This window comes from Musca autumnalis, unplaced genomic scaffold (assembly GCF_047663935.1).
Source record: "Musca autumnalis isolate F117 unplaced genomic scaffold, ASM4766393v1 scaffold_2, whole genome shotgun sequence".
NCBI classification, from domain to species: Eukaryota; Metazoa; Arthropoda; class Insecta; order Diptera; family Muscidae; genus Musca; species Musca autumnalis.
Window position 1 is genome coordinate 195,580,402 of NW_027411755.1, and position 20,722 is coordinate 195,601,123.

The 20,722-nt window shown below is 34.0% G+C and overlaps 1 protein-coding gene across 1 annotated transcript in view; it reads left to right on the forward strand.

Annotated features, from left to right (window-relative positions):
• nub (nubbin) overlaps positions 1 to 20,722 on the forward strand; it is a 327,856-nt gene that overhangs the window by 13,943 nt on the left and 293,191 nt on the right. The gene's annotated exons all lie outside the window — the stretch shown is intronic.

Consider the following 20,722-nt stretch of genomic DNA (forward strand, 5'->3'; position numbering starts at 1 on the left):
AAAACGTGGATTTTTAAAGAATATTTTTTGAGCCACCCTCAGACCAAAAAACGTGGATTTTTTAAAGAAATTTTTTTGAGCAACCATCAGACCACAAAACGTGGATTTTTTAAAGAAAATTTTTTGAGCAACCATCAGACCACAAATCGTGGATTTTTTAAAGAATATTTTTTGAGCAACCTTCGGACCACAAAACGTGGATTTTTCAAAGAATATTTTTCGAGCAACTATCAGACCACAAAACGTGGATTTTTTAAAGAATATTTTTTGAGCAACCATCAGACCACAAAACGTGGATTTTTTAAAGAATATTTTTCGAGCAACTATCAGACCACAAAACGTGGATTTTTTAAAGAATATTTTTTGAGCAACCTTCAGACCACAAAACGTGGATTTTTTAAAGAATATTTTTTGAGCAACCTTCAGACCACAAAACGTGGATTTTTTAAAGAATATTTTTTGAGCAACCTTCAGACCACAAAACGTGGATTTTTTAAAGAATATTTTTTGAGCCACCATAAGGCCACAAAACGTGGATTTTTTAAAAATTTTTTGAGCCACCATAAGGCCACAAAACGTGGATTTTTTAAAAATTTTTTGAGCCACCATAAGGCCACAAAACGTGGATTTTTTAAAAATTTTTTGAGCAACCATAAGGCCACAAAACGTGGATTTTTTAAAAATTTTTTGAGCAACCTTCAGACCACAAAACGTGGATTTTTTAAAGAATATTTTTTGAGCAACCATCAGACCACAAAACGTGGATTTTTCAAAGAATATTTTTTGAGCAACCATCAGACCACAAAACGTGGATTTTTTAAAGAATATTTTTTGAGCCACCATAAGGCCACAAAACGTGGATTTTTTAAAAATTTTTTGAGCAACCATCAGACCACAAAACGTGGATTTTTTAAAGAATATTTTTTGAGCAACCATCAGACCACAAAACGTGGATTTTTTAAAGAATATTTTTTGAGCCACCATAAGAACACAAAACGTGGATTTTTTAAAAATTTTTTGAGCAACCATCAGACCACAAAACGTGGATTTTTTAAAGAATATTTTTTGAGCAACCTTCAGACCACAAAACGTGGATTTTTTAAAGAATATTTTTTGAGCCACCATCAGAACACAAAACGTGGATTTTTTAAAGAATATTTTTTGAGCAACCATCAGACCACAAAACGTGGATTTTTTAAAGAATATTTTTTGAGCAACCATCAGACCACAAAACGTGGATTTTTTAAAGAATATTTTTTGAGCCACCATCAGACCACAAAACGTGGATTTTTTAAAGAATATTTTTTGAGCAACCATCAGACCACAAAACGTGGATTTTTTAAAGAATATTTTTTGAGCAACCATCAGACCACAAAACGTGGATTTTTTAAAGAATATTTTTTGAGCAACCATCAGACCACAAAACGTGGATTTTTTAAAGAATATTTTTTGAGCAACCATCAGACCACAAAACGTGGATTTTTAAAAGAATATTTTTTGAGCAACCATCAGACCACAAAACGTGGATTTTTTAAAGATTATTTTTGGAGCAACCATCAGACCACAAAACGTGGATTTTTTAAAGAATATTTTTTGAGCAACCATCAGACCACAAAACGTGGATTTTTTAAAGAATATTTTTTGAGCAACCATCAGACCACAAAACGTGGATTTTTTAAAGAATATTTTTTGAGCAACCATCAGACCACAAAACGTGGATTTTTTAAAGAATATTTTTTGAGCAACCATCAGACCACAAAACGTGGATTTTTTAAAGAATATTTTTTGAGCAACCATCAGACCACAAAACGTGGATTTTTTAAAGAATATTTTTTGAGCAACCATCAGACCACAAAACGTGGATTTTTTAAAGAATATTTTTTGAGCAACCATCAGACCACAAAACGTGGATTTTTTAAAGAATATTTTTTGAGCAACCATCAGACCACAAAACGTGGATTTTTTAAAGAATATTTTTTGAGCAACCATCAGACCACAAAACGTGGATTTTTCAAAGAATATTTTTGGAGCAACCATCAGACCACAAAACGTGGATTTTTTAAAGAATATTTTTTGAGCAACCATCAGACCACAAAACGTGGATTTTTCAAAGAATATTTTTTGAGCAACCATTAGACCACAAAACGTGGATTTTTTAAAGAATATTTTTTGAGCAACCATCAGACCACAAAACGTGGATTTTTTAAAGAATATTTTTTGAGCAACCATTAGACCACAAAACGTGGATTTTTTAAAGAATATTTTTTGAGCAACCTTCAGACCACAAAACGTGGATTTTTTAAAGAATATTTTTGAGCAACCTTCAGACCACAAAACGTGGATTTTTTAAAGAATATTTTTTGAGCCACCATCAGACCACAAAACGTGGATTTTTTAAAGAATATTTTTTGAGCAACCATCAGACCACAAAACGTGGATTTTTTAAAGAATATTTTTTGAGCAACCATCAGACCATAAAACGTGGATTTTTTAAAGAATATTTTTTGAGCCTCCATCAGACCACAAAACGTGGATTTTTTAAAGAATATTTTTTGAGCAACCATCAGACCACAAAACGTGGATTTTTTAAAGAATATTTTTTGAGCAACCATCAGACCACAAAACGTGGATTTTTTAAAGAATATTTTTTGAGCAACCATCAGACCACAAAACGTGGATTTTTTAAAGAATATTTTTTGAGCAACCATCAGACCACAAAACGTGGATTTTTTAAAGAATATTTTTTGAGCAACCATCAGACCACAAAACGTGGATTTTTTAAAGAATATTTTTTGAGCAACCATCAGACCACAAAACGTGGATTTTTTAAAGAATATTTTTTGAGCAACCATCAGACCACAAAACGTGGATTTTTTAAAGAATATTTTTTGAGCAACCATCAGACCACAAAACGTGGATTTTTTAAAGAATATTTTTTGAGCAACCATCAGACCACAAAACGTGGATTTTTTAAAGAATATTTTTTGAGCAACCATCAGACCACAAAACGTGGATTTTTTAAAGAATATTTTTTGAGCAACCATCAGACCACAAAACGTGGATTTTTTAAAGAATATTTTTTGAGCAACCATCAGACCACAAAACGTGGATTTTTTAAAGAATATTTTTTGAGCAACCATCAGACCACAAAACGTGGATTTTTTAAAGAATATTTTTTGAGCAACCATCAGACCACAACACGTGCATTTTTTAAAGAATATTTTTTGAGCAACCATCAGACCACAAAACGTGCATTTTTTAAAGAATATTTTTTGAGCAACCATCAGACCACAACACGTGCATTTTTTAAAGAATATTTTTTGAGCAACCATCAGACCACAAAACGTGGATTTTTTTAAAGAATATTTTTGAGCGGCCATCACACCACAAAACGTGGATTTTTTTAAAGAATATTTTTTGAGCAACCATCAGACCACAAAACGTGGATTTTTTAAAGAATATTTTTTGAGCCACCATCAGACCAAAAAACGTGGATTTTTTAAAGAGTATTTTTTGAGCCACCATCAGACCACAAAACGTGGATTTTTTAAAGAATATTTTTTGAGCAACCACCAGACCATAAAACGTGGATTTTTTAAAGAAAATTTTTTTAAGCAACCATCAGACCACAAAACGTGGATTTTTTAAAGAAAATTTTTTGAGCAACCATCAGACCATAAAACGTGGATTTTTTAAAGAAAATTTTTTGAGCAACCATCAGACCACAAAACGTGGATTTTTTAAAGAAAATTTTTTGAGCAACCATCAGACCACAAAACGTGGATTTTTTAAAGAAAATTTTTTGAGCAACCTTCGGACCACAAAACGTGGATTTTTCAAAGAATATTTTTCGGGCAACTATCAGACCACAAAACGTGGATTTTTTAAAGAATATTTTTTGAGCAACCATCAGACCACAAAACGTGGATTTTTTAAAGAATATTTTTTGAGCAACCTTCAGACCACAAAACGTGGATTTTTTAAGAAATATTTTTTGAGCAACCTTCAGACCACAAAACGTGGATTTTTTAAGAAATATTTTTTGAGCAACCTTCAGACCACAAAACGTGGATTTTGTAAAGAATATTTTTTGAGCAACCATCAGACCACAAAACGTGGATTTTTTAAAGAATATTTTTTGAGCAACCTTCAGACCACAAAACGTGGATTTTTTAAAGAATATTTTTTGAGCAACCATCAGACCACAAAACGTGGATTTTTCAAAGAATATTTTTCGAGCAACTATCAGACCACAAAACGTGGATTTTTCAAAGAATATTTTTCGAGCAACTATCAGACCACAAAACGTGGATTTTTTAAAGAATATTATTTGAGCCACCATCAGACCACAAAACGTGGATTTTTTAAAGAATATTTTTTGAGCAACCATCAGACCATAAAACGTGGATTTTTTAAAGAATATTTTTTGAGCAACCATCAGACCATAAAACGTGGATTTTTAAAGAATATTTTTTGAGCAACCATCAGACCATAAAACGTGGATTTTTAAAGAATATTTTTTGAGCAACCATCAGACCACAAAACGTGGTTTTTTTAAAGAATATTTTTTGAGCAACCATCAGACCACAAAACGTGGATTTTTTAAAGAATATTTTTTGAGCAACCATCAGACCACAAAACGTGGATTTTTTAAACAATATTTTTTGAGCGACCATCACACCACAAAACGTGGATTTTTTGAGCAACCATCAGACCACAAAACGTGGATTTTTTAAACATTATTTTTTGAGCGACCATCACACCACAAAACGTGGATTTTTTGAGCAACCATCAGACCACAAAACGTGGATTTTTTAAACATTATTTTTTGAGCGACCATCAGACCACAAAACGTGGATTTTTTAAAGAATATTTTTTGAGCAACCATCAGACCACAAAACGTGGTTTTTTTAAAGAATATTTTTGGGCCACCATCAGACCACAAAACCTGGATTTTTTAAAGAGTATTTTTTGAGCCACCATCGGACCACAAAACGTGGATTTTTTAAAGAATATTTTTTGAGCGACCATCAGACCACAAAACGTGGATTTTTTAAAGAGTATTTTTTGAGCGACCATCAGATCACAAAACTTGGATTTTTTAAAGAATATTTTTTGAGCAACCATCAGACCACAAAACGTGGATTTTTTAAAGAATTTTTTTGGGCAACCATCAGAACACAACACGTGGATTTTATAAAGAATTTTTTTGGGCAGCCATCAGAGCACAATACTTGGATTTTTTAAAGAATTTTTTTGAGCAACCATAAGACCCCAAAACGTGTATTTTTTAAAGAATTTTTTTGGGCAACCATCAGAACACAAAACGTGTATTTTTTAAAGAATTTTTTTGGGCAACCATCAGAACACAAAACGTGGTTTTTTTTAAAGAATTTACAAATTCAGTCCTCTGGAAATCTTTTTGTTTCGAAATATTTCTTCAAGTGTATACAAATAAGGCGACATTACTAACGTCTTCACCTCGATGGTAAGTTTGCATTATTATTATTTTCAGTTTTTTGTTTATTCTTTAAAATAATAAACGTTCACAAGTGTTATGTTAATAATTGATAGAGCAATGATAATCACATGAATGTTTATTCGAATCGGCTGGGTTTTTTTGCTGATTGACTTGCCAATGAAAATGGTAATGGCTAGGGAATGTGGTTTTCTTTGAAGTGTCTGGTAATGTGTGGTTGTATGTCTTTACATATCTACACCTTTCGCCCTAAGAGGGTTATCATTTTCCTTTTATGGTAAATAAAATATGCAGTTATGTGACCAATATAAATATTGAATTGATGATTCCCAATGCCATGTTAAACATTTCCACATTTCTTTCTGATCACCCTACCCTCGTATAATTGTTATTCAAATATTATTGATTGCTATTGTTGACTATAAAATGGCGCATGTTTTTGTTTTATTTTGCGCCCGTCATGACGTCAGTATTCCACGAAACCTTTGATATGGGAAATGCAAATTCATTTAAATTTCTCGGTAACTAGGCTAAAACACAAGACGTTTACACTAACAATTTACCCAGTACTGAGTAATAGCTGATTTTCAAAATTGGCATGTGTTTTGTGGAGATAAGGCATTGATTTACTTATAATCTACAGAAGTACCTGCTAATAACAATGGGCTTGTGATATTTGGTTTTGTTGGACTTAAAATGTGTGTGACTTTTCGGCTAATGATTCTTTTAATGGAATCGTGTCTGGGTTAAGTATTTTTGGTTGGTTTAAAAATGAACTTTACACCTTGTGTTTTCAGAATCATAAAAACGATGCAGACTAAATGTTGTAAATTTGCTGATTAGAATTGAACATATAAAACGGTAGCGTAGCAAAGGTAGCAAATTGAATTTGGAGGTTACTAGACATTAATTTATTCTTATACAACACAGACGCAAACAAATTGATAGCTAGAAAACAATTAAAAAACAAAAGTACTGACTAAGATTGTCTTAATATCAGCATGGCATCGGCGTATAAATTCGAATAAAATTGTTAACAAAGTAATCCCTTGACATTGAAATGTTTTCCAATTGTTTCTGTGCAATCTATTGCCAATAACCCTGTGCGCACAGACATCATTACAAGGAAAATAAAGCAAGGAAAATATGTTACACTTGTGTCATTTTTAAAGTTTTCACCGGAAATAACTAAAATAGGGGAGCCCAAGATCCCCATATTTCAACATTTGAAGAAATTTCTGGTACACAGTTTCTGTGGCATAATTATTGATTGACACATTGACCTTTTGTTGAAAATTAATAATCCGGTCATTACCGTTAGTCCGGTAATTAAAAAAGAAAAATTTATTTAAGGCTAAAGGCGTACTTCATCTGAGTTTATGCATAATTGTCCCACAAATATCATTTTAAAAGCATGATGCTAAATACTAAACAAATTCACCGTAAATTTTGATTTTGAGACACCAACAAATTAAATCTCTATTCACATTACATATCACCAAACATATGTGTCTATTTTGCTGATAAAGCCCGAAAATATTTTTTTAAGTAAATTGTACATTATTTTTTCGTCTTGAATCACCGATGTAGTCAGGGGGGGGGGGGGATCCCCCGATATGAATTCAGTTTACATCAATGGTGGGCAAATTGCGAGAGACTAATGTATTTTTTACACTTTTGTGTATGAGGCCGAGCATTTCTGCCCAACAGTGGTTTACATATGATATTGGCTTATGGTACGTATATTTTTTATTTCAGATAAAATTTTAACTATTTTAAATTTGTCAAGAGTTGTGTAAAGTATTGGAATATATAAAATACTAGCAGACCCCGGTCCGCGTTGCTGACCCGTCGTAATGAGTTTTACTGACAACTTTTTATCGACTTTATGCTTGACAATACAAAAATAGGTATTTTCTACCTCACTTCTTCGCTCCATTGTCAAACCGAGAAGGATTTTTTGTCTGTAGCCTTTCTTTTCTCATACGGACTTTGTCGGATTTTTCGCCAATTTATGCTTTTTAGGATTTATTATCGTCCATGTCCCTGTCTTTATCCTAAAGCGATCTGATTATAAAAGTTAAAAAAATGGTTAAATCGAATTCTCCCGCTTATTGAGACTTATATGTTTTAGCTTTTCATGGCTGATGGACCGTTGATCCTCACCATTCAAGTAAATTTGTAAATATAGAGTTTTTCTTGATCGGGGGCGCAACCACCGTTGTCTCGAAAACTAATTTGCAACCCGATGCACTCATAAGTTTATCAAATATAGTGATTATAAAACAATAGGCCCCGAAATTCGTCTAAAAATATATATAGCATTTTGGACCACGGGACATTCCTGAACATTTTCTGAATATTAGGTTCAGTAGTTTTGGAAAAATAATGTTTTGAAAAGAGTGGGCGTGATCATCAGTTTTCAAGATATAACATATTAAAAAAAAGTAGGCCTGGTCCGGTATTTTGGCTCCAAATATGTACCTAGGGTGCACACAACTTCATTGCCTACCAAAATGTATGCTGAAACCGATATAATCATACGTTTGGATTATATGTATAGCGTTTAACAGAAAGGCATGAGGAAGGTACCCCACCTCTTCCGAAATTCATAAAATATACATAACAACGGCAAGCATTGAGCTTTTGTCGCAAATTTTGTGTAAATCCTATAGGCCCTAAAGAAGTACCTAGATTGTAGATTAATCCGTAAATTTTTAATCCGACACATGCATAATTTTTGCAAATATAACGTTTTTTAAAAATATCACATAGGGGAGGTTCCACGCTCTCTCTGGAATTCAATAAAATATGTAACCTGTTTTCGGTAGGCGTGGTATACTTTTCTTTCCAAAAAACCTAAGTTGGGTTATGACTGCATTTGATTTTTATTTATAAAGGTAAGGCGTTTTTTTAAATATGCCCCCTTCAAAATTCAAGAAAATATGCCCGTACATTCCCTGACACTTTCAGGAAAATCGGTTCAGTCGTTTTGTAGATGTAACATATTTTAAAAAGTGGGTGTGGTCAAGTCATTAGATTCTAAAAAAGTGGGTAAGGTCTTCCGAAATAGATAAATTCGTAATTATAGTAAATATAACATTTTTAGAAAAGTAGGGTATAGGGGAAGTACCCCGCCCCTTCCAAATTCAACTGCATTTGTAGCCTATTTTAAGCGGGGGCCATCCTTTTACATTTCCTGGCAATTTCAGGAAAATCGGTTCAGTAGTTCTTTTAGAAATTATAAAAATTGAAAATTGAAAAAAGTGGTCGTAAATGTTCTTTGCATAAAAACCCAAATCGGGTTATGGCGCACATTTTACAGAAAAAATTATCGAAATCGGCCCAGCCGTTCTCAACTGATGCCATGACCAACGAACGACATTTGATTTTTATTTTTAAAGATTTAAAAGTTTAGACAAATCGCGATTTCCATGAAAATCCCTACAGTAGTTTTGTAGATATAACCTAATTAGAAAGTGAGCGTGGTCGGATCTTAAGTCCCAAACTAAGTACGTAAGGTTGGAGACAAAATCGCCATTGACTCGCAAATAAATTCCGAAACCGATACATTCGTATTTGTTGCAAATATTGCATTTTTACAAAAATAGGGCATAGGGGAGTTACCCGCCCGATCCGAAAGTCCGAAAATGTGTAGCCTATTTTTATCGGGGACCAACCCTGTACATTCGCTGAAAGTTTCAGGAAAATCGATTCAGTAGTTTCGTAGATATAACATATTTAAAAAAGTGGGCGTTGTCCAGTCTTAATGTCCCAAATAAGCACGTAAGGTCGGAGACACAATCGCAATTGACTCGGAAATTAATTTTCAAAGCGATACATTTGTAATTGTTGCAAATATTGCATTTTTACAAAAATAGGGCATAGGGGAGGTACCCCGCCCGATCCGAAATTCAACCAAATATGTAGCCTATTTCAGCCGAGGACCATCACTCTACGTTCCCTGAAAATTTCAGGAAAATCTGTTGAGTAGTTTCGTAGATATAACATATTTATAAAAGTGGGCGGAAAAGTGGGCGTGGCCACTTTTACTTTGCATAAAAACCTAAACTGGACTATGACTAACATTTCCACAAAAAATTATCCAAATCGCTCCAGCCGTTTTCAACTGATTCAATTACCAACAAACGACAATTGAGTTTTATATATAAAGATTGGAAAATATAAAAAACGTTGTTTGGGTTCTCCGTGTAAACTTTAATTATCTATCCAGTATTGATACACCCATAATTAGGCATCCCTCTAGAAACTTCATAATATAAATCAATGTTTTAACATAAATTCCATATAATGGTATCCCCCAAATTTAAGATATAAAATCTCTCTTATTATACCCTTCACCATAAATCGACCGTTTAAAGCACTTTGTGACCCACATATAATGGTCGGTGCACGTCAATTAACATTGCTATATATTGGATTGTTGGTCTCGGTTGGGGTCGTAATTATTACAGAAAGAATTGTTGGTATAGGTCCACATTTTTAATATAGCTCCCATAGAACGGTACCGGCTGAGTTTCGCTATTTTTGAGGATTTAATATCATTATCACACCGAAATGGCTGAAATCTGGTTTTAATATATTTTAAAGAGGAGAGCATAAATATTCGTATCGACCGAAAGACACGCCTTTTTATTTGCGCTCGGTATGTAACAGTAATAGGTTCACGTTTTGATATAGCTCCCATAAAACAGTACCTCCCGATTTTCGATAGTTCAGAGATATAGCCACTGTTCAGTATACGTCCCCGTTTTGATATAGCTCCCATAGAACGGTGGCGCCTGATTTTCGCTATTTTTGGTGGATTTAACCTCATTCAGCCCGATCGAACGTAACGCCTTTTTTCTTTGCGCTCTATATGCAATTGTGGTAAAATACCCCTCAGCGAAATGTATGTTCCTTCGGGATATGTATGGCAACATTTATATAATTCATAAAAAAAATTACTACTATTAATTGTAGTTGTTATTATCGAGATTTTGCTGTATTTAAAAAATGTATCTTTACCTAGCTATTCCAAGGACTGAAATCAATGCTCATGAAGTTTCACTTCACACATTTTGAGATTTTATCCGTAATTATAATATTTTCAAAAATCGAACACGATCGCGGTATTCTGATTCCAATGATGATATTGTATTGTATATCAATAACTTTGTCTGATTTCCAATGGATCTTTCTGGAATTTCGATCTTGTGACATTCAAGTTATCCGGATTTTACTGTATTCCAAAATGTGGAGTTGATCGCGCTGTCCCACTTATTGTTTAGTGTTCAGCGTTTATAGCGTTTTTTAGGCACGCTTACAAAATTATGTATATTATCTGAAATAATAAATGTTTGCAAATTTTGTGATGACCGCGATATTTCACTTTTCGCGGTATTTCACCTCCGCGAAGACCATTCAGGGTCAAGACAGTAATTACGGTAGTATTGCAAACAATCTGTAAACAATACGTTCAAAAATATCATGGACTTCAGATATAAAAAAAAAAAAATTTGAAGGAGAACCTCCGGTCACTACACTTAGCCGTATTAAAATAGCTCACGTGGGATAGCGCCCACTTGTTCAAGCTAGTGTTTATATAATTTTTGTGTCACGCTTACTAAAATTATGTATATTAATTGAAATAATACATTTTTGAAAACTTTGTGATACCGCGATCATTCAGGGAAAACAATTTGTAAACAATACGTTCAAAAATATCAAAGATTTCAGATTTTCTTAAAAACATTGTGGGGGAGGACCACCGTATAAAAACAGCTTACGACAGTTCTAATTAATTGAAATAATACATTTTTGAAAACTTTGGGATGACCACGATTTTCACTTCCGCGACGACCATTCAGGGTCAAGACTGTAATTACCATAGCATTGCAAACAATTTGTAAACAATATATTAAAACGCATCCTGAATTTCGCGGTTTTCTTAAAAAAATTGTGGGGAGGACACCGGTCACTACACTTAGCGGTATAAAAAAATAGATTACGACCTATTCTCAGACCTAAAAACTCCACATACAAAATATCATAAGATTTCCCAATCGATTTTTCGGAATTTCTATATAGTGACATCTCAAGTCATCGGGATTTTACTGTATTCCAAAATATGACGTTGACCGCGTTATCCCACATATTGAAGCCAGTGTTATAGCGGTTTTGTAGTCACGCTTACTAAAATTAGGTATATTATCTGAAATAATACATTTTTGAATAATTTGGGATGACCGCGATTTTTCACTTCCGCGACGACCATTCAAAAAAATATATAGCCTATTTTCACCACCGGTGTTCCCAGTACATTATCTGAAATTTTCAAGAAAATCTATTCAGCCGTTTTTGAGTCTATTCGGAACATACAAACATACAAACAAACAAACATACTAACATACACACATTGCCTTTTATATATTAGATAGTGAACAATTAAATTTTTGAGCAATTTTCCGTATAGTTAATGTTAAGTTTTAAGTTGTTTTGAAAGGTTTAATCGTAATTTTAGGGCGATTGTTGTCGTGCTGACTACAGAAAAAACGTTGATTTGTATATATGGACCGTTTACTGATTGCTATCTATATCATGATTTCATCCCGGCGAGGGGCATTATCAATTGGCCTTTCAGCTTTTTGAAATTATGCATTTTATCTAGCGAAAAACCGAACTCTTAAAGCATCTAGATACTCAAACAAATGAGAATCACACTCACTTTTCGGCTTTCCCAAAAAAACAACAGAACAAAAATATTTGCAAACAATCGTCAGCACTTAAACTAAGAACTCATCGAGTTCTCTAAGTTGAAAAAACATCACCACAGTTGCCTGTGAGTGAGTGTTGTTGGAATTTATTTCAAATTCCCCTGCGCATGTCATCCGCCGTTTTTTGTTTGTTTTGTTTTGGTTGAAGTTTTAATCTCATTTGATTGTTTTTAAGTCTGGTGTATTACCCCAATGACTTAAACGTCATCATTACTTTCTGTTACAGAAAAACATTACTCTCATTTATTTGAGAATACTAGACATTTAAAGAGTTCGGCTTTTCATTAAAAAAATGCATAATTTCAAAAAGCTGGATAGCCAATAGATTATTCCCTTCGCCGGGATGAAATCATGATATTGATAGCGATCAGTAAAATTTTGCAACACTGTCAGTTCGTTCTGAAAAACATTACTCTCTGTAACAGAAAGTAATGATGAAGACTAAGCCATTGGGGTAATAATCCAGACTTAAAAACAATCAAAATCTTTTTCTCAAAAATGTATGTATTTAGGGGGGTTTCAGAATTTTGTGGCACTTTTTGGACGTATGCTTCTTGAACTTCCTGACAATATAAGGATTTCGATTAATACCCAAAAGCATTACGGAGGAGGTCTCTAAAGGAATGGACTGCAATGACATAATCCATTTTGTAAGTGAATCTTATTTTTGGAGTCATTCCTTGTTATAGATATCACGCACACCGCTCATTTCAGTTGGACATGCCCACAAAGAGTATAATATCGCTGTAGGATGACACACTAGTAACGACCCGATATGGCCTATTTTCGAGCTTAAACTAAGTTTGGACAAAATATTATTAAATCCAGTTTGGACCAAATCGATTTTTTTAAATTTTATGGTGTAGTAAGGTAGTGAACCAATAAGCAACATCTTCTAGCTGTATATATAATTCGCCCAAATATTACAATATGCAAAGTTTGGACCAACGCAGTATTAACGCAGTTCGAAAGTTGTCGTTTTTACTTTTCTGAAAATATTTAAATTCGTGCGCTCCAGGCGGCCAGACAGACGGACGAACATGGCTAAATCGACTCCTAAATTTCTGAAACGGATGTCGTCTAAACATACCATTATTTCGATGAGGCACATTTTGGTCGTTTCATAGGGGCATATGGGTTGAGGATATAAAAAATATAGATTGGGCAAAATTGTGTTCATGGATTTTTGCTAAAGGAGAATTCTTTACATGGCTTAAGATTTTTCGTATACATGTCATGGTAGAATAAGAAAAGGTAGCAGCAATACACAGCTGACTGAACTGGGTTGTAACGTTAGTGTCAAATTTCATATCACATTTTATACATTTATTTCTATTTCGATATACATTAGGGACATATATTTTTTGAAAAAAAAAAATATATCATTCGGAAAAAACCATTTCCCAGAAAGACTTCTTCATATTAATGATATGTAACCTCCTCCAAGTTCGAACGATAAGCCGCGCAGTAAATCCCCGCTTGTAGAGGCTATACAACGTTTGTTAATATGTGTGGTATTTTGTTAGAATTTAAAAAAATAAAGCCCTAATAAACATTTGCTTCTTTGATTTTTAAAACAAAACATTGAAACAGCTTTTCCTTTTTCTATGAATTTCCAGCGACCCCAAACTTTTCTGCAAGAATTCTACTTTCTGCGAGAATTTATGCATTTAGTGGAATGATGTGGAAACATAAAAATTTAAAATGTAACTAATTTTCATTCATGTTTTCCAAAATATTCAACCAAATGTGAAAAATTATTAGTTTTTTAAATTCCAATAATTTGTAGACATTTCCTTGTTTTGTTTACAAATACAACTGGCAGTAACGTTACAAACAAAAACAAATTCCTTTGTGGTTGTTGTTCGAGTTGTATTTGTTGTAGTATTAACTTTACCTTATATTTGTTCTACCATGTATACATGTATAGAACTTGGATTGGGCTTACTTACTCTGCTTACTCTGAAGAACTTATGAGAAGATCCACGATAGGAAACCAGAATTTCTCTAAGAGAAGAACGACGATTGTACGCAAAAATTAGTCTTTCGACAGATACACGATTGGGCGAAAGTGTTTCTTATTAACAAACATGCGATTGGGCGCCAAAATTCCATTGCTCAGCATTAGTTTTCTGTCAATAAAACTAGAATGGACCTCCAGAAAGAAATCATTTTTATGATTTGGTACCAAAACCTCTTTAAAGAAATAACTACAATTGGTTTCGTTATGAAAGTAACAACGATTGTCATTGAAAATATCCATGATTTTTCTCTATATAATATAACCCATTTGGGCGCCAAAGTTTGTCTGTTCAAAGAAACACGATTGGATGCCTCAAATTTTCTATTAACAGATTCACGATTTGTCGCTATAATATGTATAATTAAAAGCCACAAGTTGGACGCCAGAGTATTAATATACGCAGTATTGTGATTGGGAATCAGCAGTTGGCTATTAACATACCCACGATTAGGCTCTAAAATTTATCTATTAACAAACTCACGTCTTGGCTCTATAATTTTTATATTAAGCATAATAACACACGGTGCGCCTTAACTAACTCTAAATGAAAGGTGCTTACACCTGGGAAGTTTTTGCGGATTCTGAAACTACAATGTTCATAGATGAGAAAAAACAAAAAAGGCATTTCAAGTAAATCGCTGTCAAATTTCACATTTTAGGACTTTTTTAGGTTTTCTCAATTTTGCTTAAAAATCGCAAGACCTATCGAAATGGGATTGAAGAAACTGATGTAGCATTTTAAACTTTCTACAAGATTGGCATTTATGACTTTTTCTTAGGTTTTACCATTTTAGAAATATAAAAGTTCAAATTGGGACAATGACTGTACTGTTTATAAAATACTGTCATGAAGGGTGTACCTTAACTAACTTTAACTGGAAACCGCTTACTCCTGGGAAGTTTTTGAAACAGCAATGTTCATAGATGAGAAAAATCCAAAAAACAAGAAAAAATCGCTGGAGGGATTTTCTAGTTAATCGCGGTCAAAATTCCCATTTTTAGGGGTTTGTTAGTTTTTCACGATTTGGCTTAAAAATGGCAAGTCCTATCGAAATGGGGCCAACAAAAATATTGTAGCCGTGAATATTCTCTACAGGAGTGACCTTTTTAATTTGTTTGTAAGTTTTACCATTTTTGAGATATAGAAGCTTAGGTCACATTTTTAGATTTTTTTGTTAGGTTTTCACGATTTTGCTTGAGAACGGCAAGTCCTATCGAAATGTGACTGGAGAAAATCTTATAGCTGTAAAAATTCTCTACAAGATTGCCTTTCGTAATTTATTCCTAGGTTGTACCGTTTTTGAGATATATAAGTTAAGTTGGAAATTTGCAATCAGGATATTGTTTTATAAGGAGAAGATACAGTCAATGCATTGTCCCAATTTGAATTTCTATTTCTTAATAACGGTAAAAGCTACGAAAATATCATTAAGGTCAATTTTGTAGAAAATTTTCATTGCTACAATATTTTCTTTAGTCCCATTTCGATAGAACTTGCGGTTTCCAAGCATATTGAAAAATATTGATTCGCTGCAACCAAAATCGGATGCGCAGGCTTTTTAATTTTATATTTTTGGAATGATTGTAATTTCAATATTACTTATAATTTCCTATCCTTATAAGTTATCACAGTAAGCATTTAAGCTTTCGCAATGGCAAACCAGTTTTCTTGATGAAGTTTCAGCAATATACATTCATTATTGTATGGGATTTTAGGGAAATAGTTGGAGAACTCCCAAATATTTTTATCTATTTTTTTCTAATCAAACCAAAAAATATATTTGGAACAATATTCCCACAATAAGATTTTTCTCCTTTGTAATTGGTATAATATTCAATTTATATACCCAATCCCTAAAAATTTGTTTTCAGATTTTTCTATGCATTGTCTAGATTCTGTAAATATTTTTAATTTATTTTTAGGGATATGTACGGACTCTGAGACAGGATAATTTGGATTTACTTCAAGACTTATTATTTGTTGATTTTTCGCGAATTAAAAATACATTTAGTAAATATTAGTTAGCGCTTTATGAATAAATTTTCTCATAAAAACAAATAAGACATTTTTAAATATTTTTTCTTTATATGAGAATAAAAATCGCTATAACTTTTGCGCGCATAGGCCAATATAGTGAACGCGAACGAATTTAAAACCAAATTTTTATAACCTCAGCATTTATGCTAAGGAGGGTATATACACTTTCATACGGGCAAAATGTGCCTCATTGAAATAATGGTTTTAGATCCCAAGTATTTCTGTACGAAATCCGTTTCACTGTCCGTCCGTCTGTCTGTCTGGCTGGATCGCACGGTAACTCTCGAACGGATCAACTGTTTCGGTCCAAAATTTGGCTGTCGTAATATTTAGTCCAAACTTAGTTTATTTTTGAAGATGGGTTATATCGGACCACTCCTTCCGGTAACTCCCCCACAAAAGTTCGAAAATGTTAGGAAAATTTGGTCCGTGCTTTGCACATCGTGTAAATTCTACCAAACTTAGATGAGTTTTCCATATGGACTCAATCGGTCCACTCCTTTAGGTACCTCTCACACAAAATTTCGGAAAAGTTTTGTTTAGGACCTGCTCTCGAATCGCTTTGATTTTTGTTGTAACAACTTGCATTCATTGCCCCCCCATACGAAGGTACAAGTTTCATTAGGGGCAAGTCCATACTTCCTGAGAAAATAACCTGAAAGTTGCAAAAAAAACCCTATGCCACAGTGTGTAGTGGTTGGACCGCAAGATAAATCTCGACCGGAACTGCTGATTGGTTTCAAAATTTGGCCTTCGTAATATTTTGTCCAAACTTAGTTTAAGTTCAAAGATAAGCCAAATCGACCCACTCCCTCAGATACCTCCCCCACCTAAGTTCAAAAATGTTCGGAAAACAATCCATACTTCTTGAGAAAACAGCCCGAAAGTTGTAAAAAAACCCTATGGCAACATATGTAGTCGCTGGAGGGCTCGAACCGAATACTGCGTTCGTCCACACAGTGGATATTGTAATATTTCTTGGAATATTAGATGAAAGTCGAAGGTGGTGCTTATAGGTCCACTCCTTCCGGTATCTCCCCCACAAAAGTTGGAAAATATTCACCAAAATGGTACGCGCGATTTCTCATAGACGTAGCAACCGATTTGACCCAAACTTTGGATCTCTAAATATTGTCGAAACTTAGTTTATGTTCAAGTTTGGACCATATCTTCCCAATCCTTGTGGTACCACCCACACAAATGTTCAACATTTTTGTGTGGTTCGAGGATCCTTGGATCCTTGGAAACCGAAGGTTTTCCTAGTGGTTCTGTTTACAGCGTTAATAAGTATTTCGTAGCCCAGTGTGATAAAAGGCCCTATCTATCGATATGCCCGCAATTTTTTGAGCTTTAATCCTATCCATACTTTTGTCGGTCCATACCCCCAAAATTTTGAAAACCCCGCTTAAATACATAAGTCTTTTTTTTTTTTTGGGGAAAAAAGGTATTTCAATCCACACAGGTTGAGGGTATATCTCTTGCGGCAAGCCGACTGATACTTTTTTACTTGGTTTTCTTTCACACTCCTACTTTTTGAACAAAAAATATGAATACGATTTATAACCTTGGTGTAAACAGTAAATAATTTAAAACAAATTGACACATTTCTGTTAATAAATTAACAGTTGGGATGTCAACAATGTTAAGCAAATACAAAATAAGCCAAACTGAGTCGATTTAGCGATGTCCGTCCGTCTGTCTGGCTGGTGCGCACGACAACTCTCCAACGGATGAGCCGATTTGGTCCAAAATTTGGCTTTTGTAATATTTTGTCCAAGCTTAGTTTACCTTACTTTGTTTACCTCCCCCACAAAATTTCGGAAAAGTTCAGTTTAGGGCCTGCTCTCAAATCGCTTTGATTTTTGTTGTAGCAACTTGTGTTCACTGCCCCACATACGACGGTACAAGTTTCATCAGGGGCAAGTCCATACTTCCTGAGAAAATAACCTGAAAGTTGCAAAAAAATCCCTTTGACACCGTGTGTAATGGTTGGAGCGCAAGATAATGTAATATTTTGCCAAACTTAGTTTAGATTCGAAGATAAGTTATATCGGTCCACTCCTTCCGGTACCTCCCCCACTAAAGTTCAAAAATGTTCGGAAAACTTGTGCGCACGATAATTCTGGGGGAGAGTATCCGATTTGGTCCGTACTTTGAACATCGTAATATTTCTACAAGACATAGATCAGGTTCGAATATGGACCGCATATGTCAACTCCTTGGGGTACACCAGCACAAAATTTCAAAAAATGCAGTTTACGGCCTTCTCTCGAATCACTTTGACCTTTGTTGTAATAAATTGCATTCGCTGCCGCCATTACGACGGTACAAGTTTTTTAGGGCTCAAATTCATTCGTTATAAAAACCACTATGGAACCATGTAAACTGGCTGAATGAAGCGCACGATAACTCTCGATCAGATCAGCCGATTCGGTCCAAAATTTGGCTTCCGTAATATTTTTGCAAGCTTTGTTTAATTTAGAAGATGGGCACTATCGATGCGCAACTTCCGGTACCATCCCCCCCTCCACTTAAAAAATGTCACTAAAAGCTAGGCGCTATATCTGTTGAGTGGAGCAACCAAAAAACTTTGGATCTCCTAACATTTTGTCCAAAGGTAGTTTTACTTCAGGAAATGTACAGCCTTTGGTAATGTACAGCCGGTATTATATTTGATATTGTGAATAGATGAAAGTTTCAATTCACACATGCTGAGGGTATATAGCTGTCGACAAGGCCGACTGATACTTTTTTACTGGTTTTATTTAATTTGTATAATACAGAGTTTAAAAGCCAGCATCTAAAAACATTTGCATTAGCAGTACAATTCAACTGCTACACAATATTGACACACACGGCTAAATAAGCAACCAACCGAACGCATATTTATTTTTGTGCATTTTTGCTTATTTCGTTTTTTACGCCTAACCTTTTTTTCGTTATGCATAATCGACAACCACGCTACATATTTAGCTGTCGGCTGACCATTCGTCGCGGCGAATTAGCAACCGAAGGTGGTTTTGTGATTAGAGTTGCCAACGCAGTAATAAAAAAAAGGTGTCATTTAATGTCAAAATGCCTCCATCATATGGTAGAACCTAAAGAATACTAATTATTATTGTTTAAAAATAAAAAATATATATCACCAATATTTTTGAAAATTTAACATAGCTGAAGCCAAGGTTTACCCTTTCAGAACACGCGACTTGTGATTGTATATTATACAAATTAAATATTTTTGGATAAAATGAAATGTTTTTGGACGTGGCGAAAAATATTGGCCTTAAAAGATAATTTGCGTGGAAGCTGTGGCTATATTTATGTTAGAAAATGGGTAAAAATGGGTTGAAGCCAACGTGTCTTTTTTTGTTTTCTCTCGATTTGTGAGTAAACCACACTTCTCACGATTTTCCTGTCAAAGTAAAAGTAGAAGCTAACTAAATAAGGATCATCTCACTTATGTATTACTTTTCAAAATTTGAACTGCTTCTACCATTAAATGATGCTGACATTTTGAAGCCAAATTTACAGTGTTTTTTGACATTTTCTTCTAGTCGCGTTCCGCAAACAGATTTTCCAAAAAGGCTTTAATAGGATTATAGTACTTGCGATTCTGAGTTTTTTGATACGTATATCGTGAATGTAGCCTCCACACCTTCACAGAAATATGTATCGAAATGACGAAATTTTGTGTGAATATTTTTCTAAAAATCATATTATTCGGGTCTAATATTTACAATTGTCATTCGATCACCTCGTACTCTAGTGCACATTTTAGGTTTTTACGTTCCGGATGTAATAAATCATTCCCCGTGAAAATCCATCTACTAAATCGCGAGTTACGAGAAAATCCAACATAGCAAAATCACCTAAAATTGTTTTTGATAATATCGCGTATTTCATCGCGTTTTCTGTGTGTCATTCCCACGGCAATGAAACAGTTGATACAGCCTTTTCGCTTTTGCGGTAACAGAGATTTGAAAACTTCACTGATAAGGGAGCTGTATTCATTTTATCCCAAAAAATTGTGTGTGATGCTACATCCACGGTTCTTAATTGATCGCCTTGAAATAGATATATATCGATGTAGATTTTCATGGTGGACATTGAAATCGGATGCGGACAAAAATTGTATGCACTTTGCGCAAATTAGCGATATTTTATAGGTATTTTAATGCTAAGATGCAGCTGATGCTACATCTTAGCCTCCAAATTAAATTTCGAAAAATATATACAAATTAACAGATATGGTCTTCCGGTACATGAAAATCACATGCGGACAAAATGATTTTGATAATTACGCGATTTACACGAATTTTAAAATGCATATAAATAAAAATGGGTTATTTGACCTCTATTTCCATTTCAGAAGCTTTGACATATACCCTCATCAACCCAATTAGTTT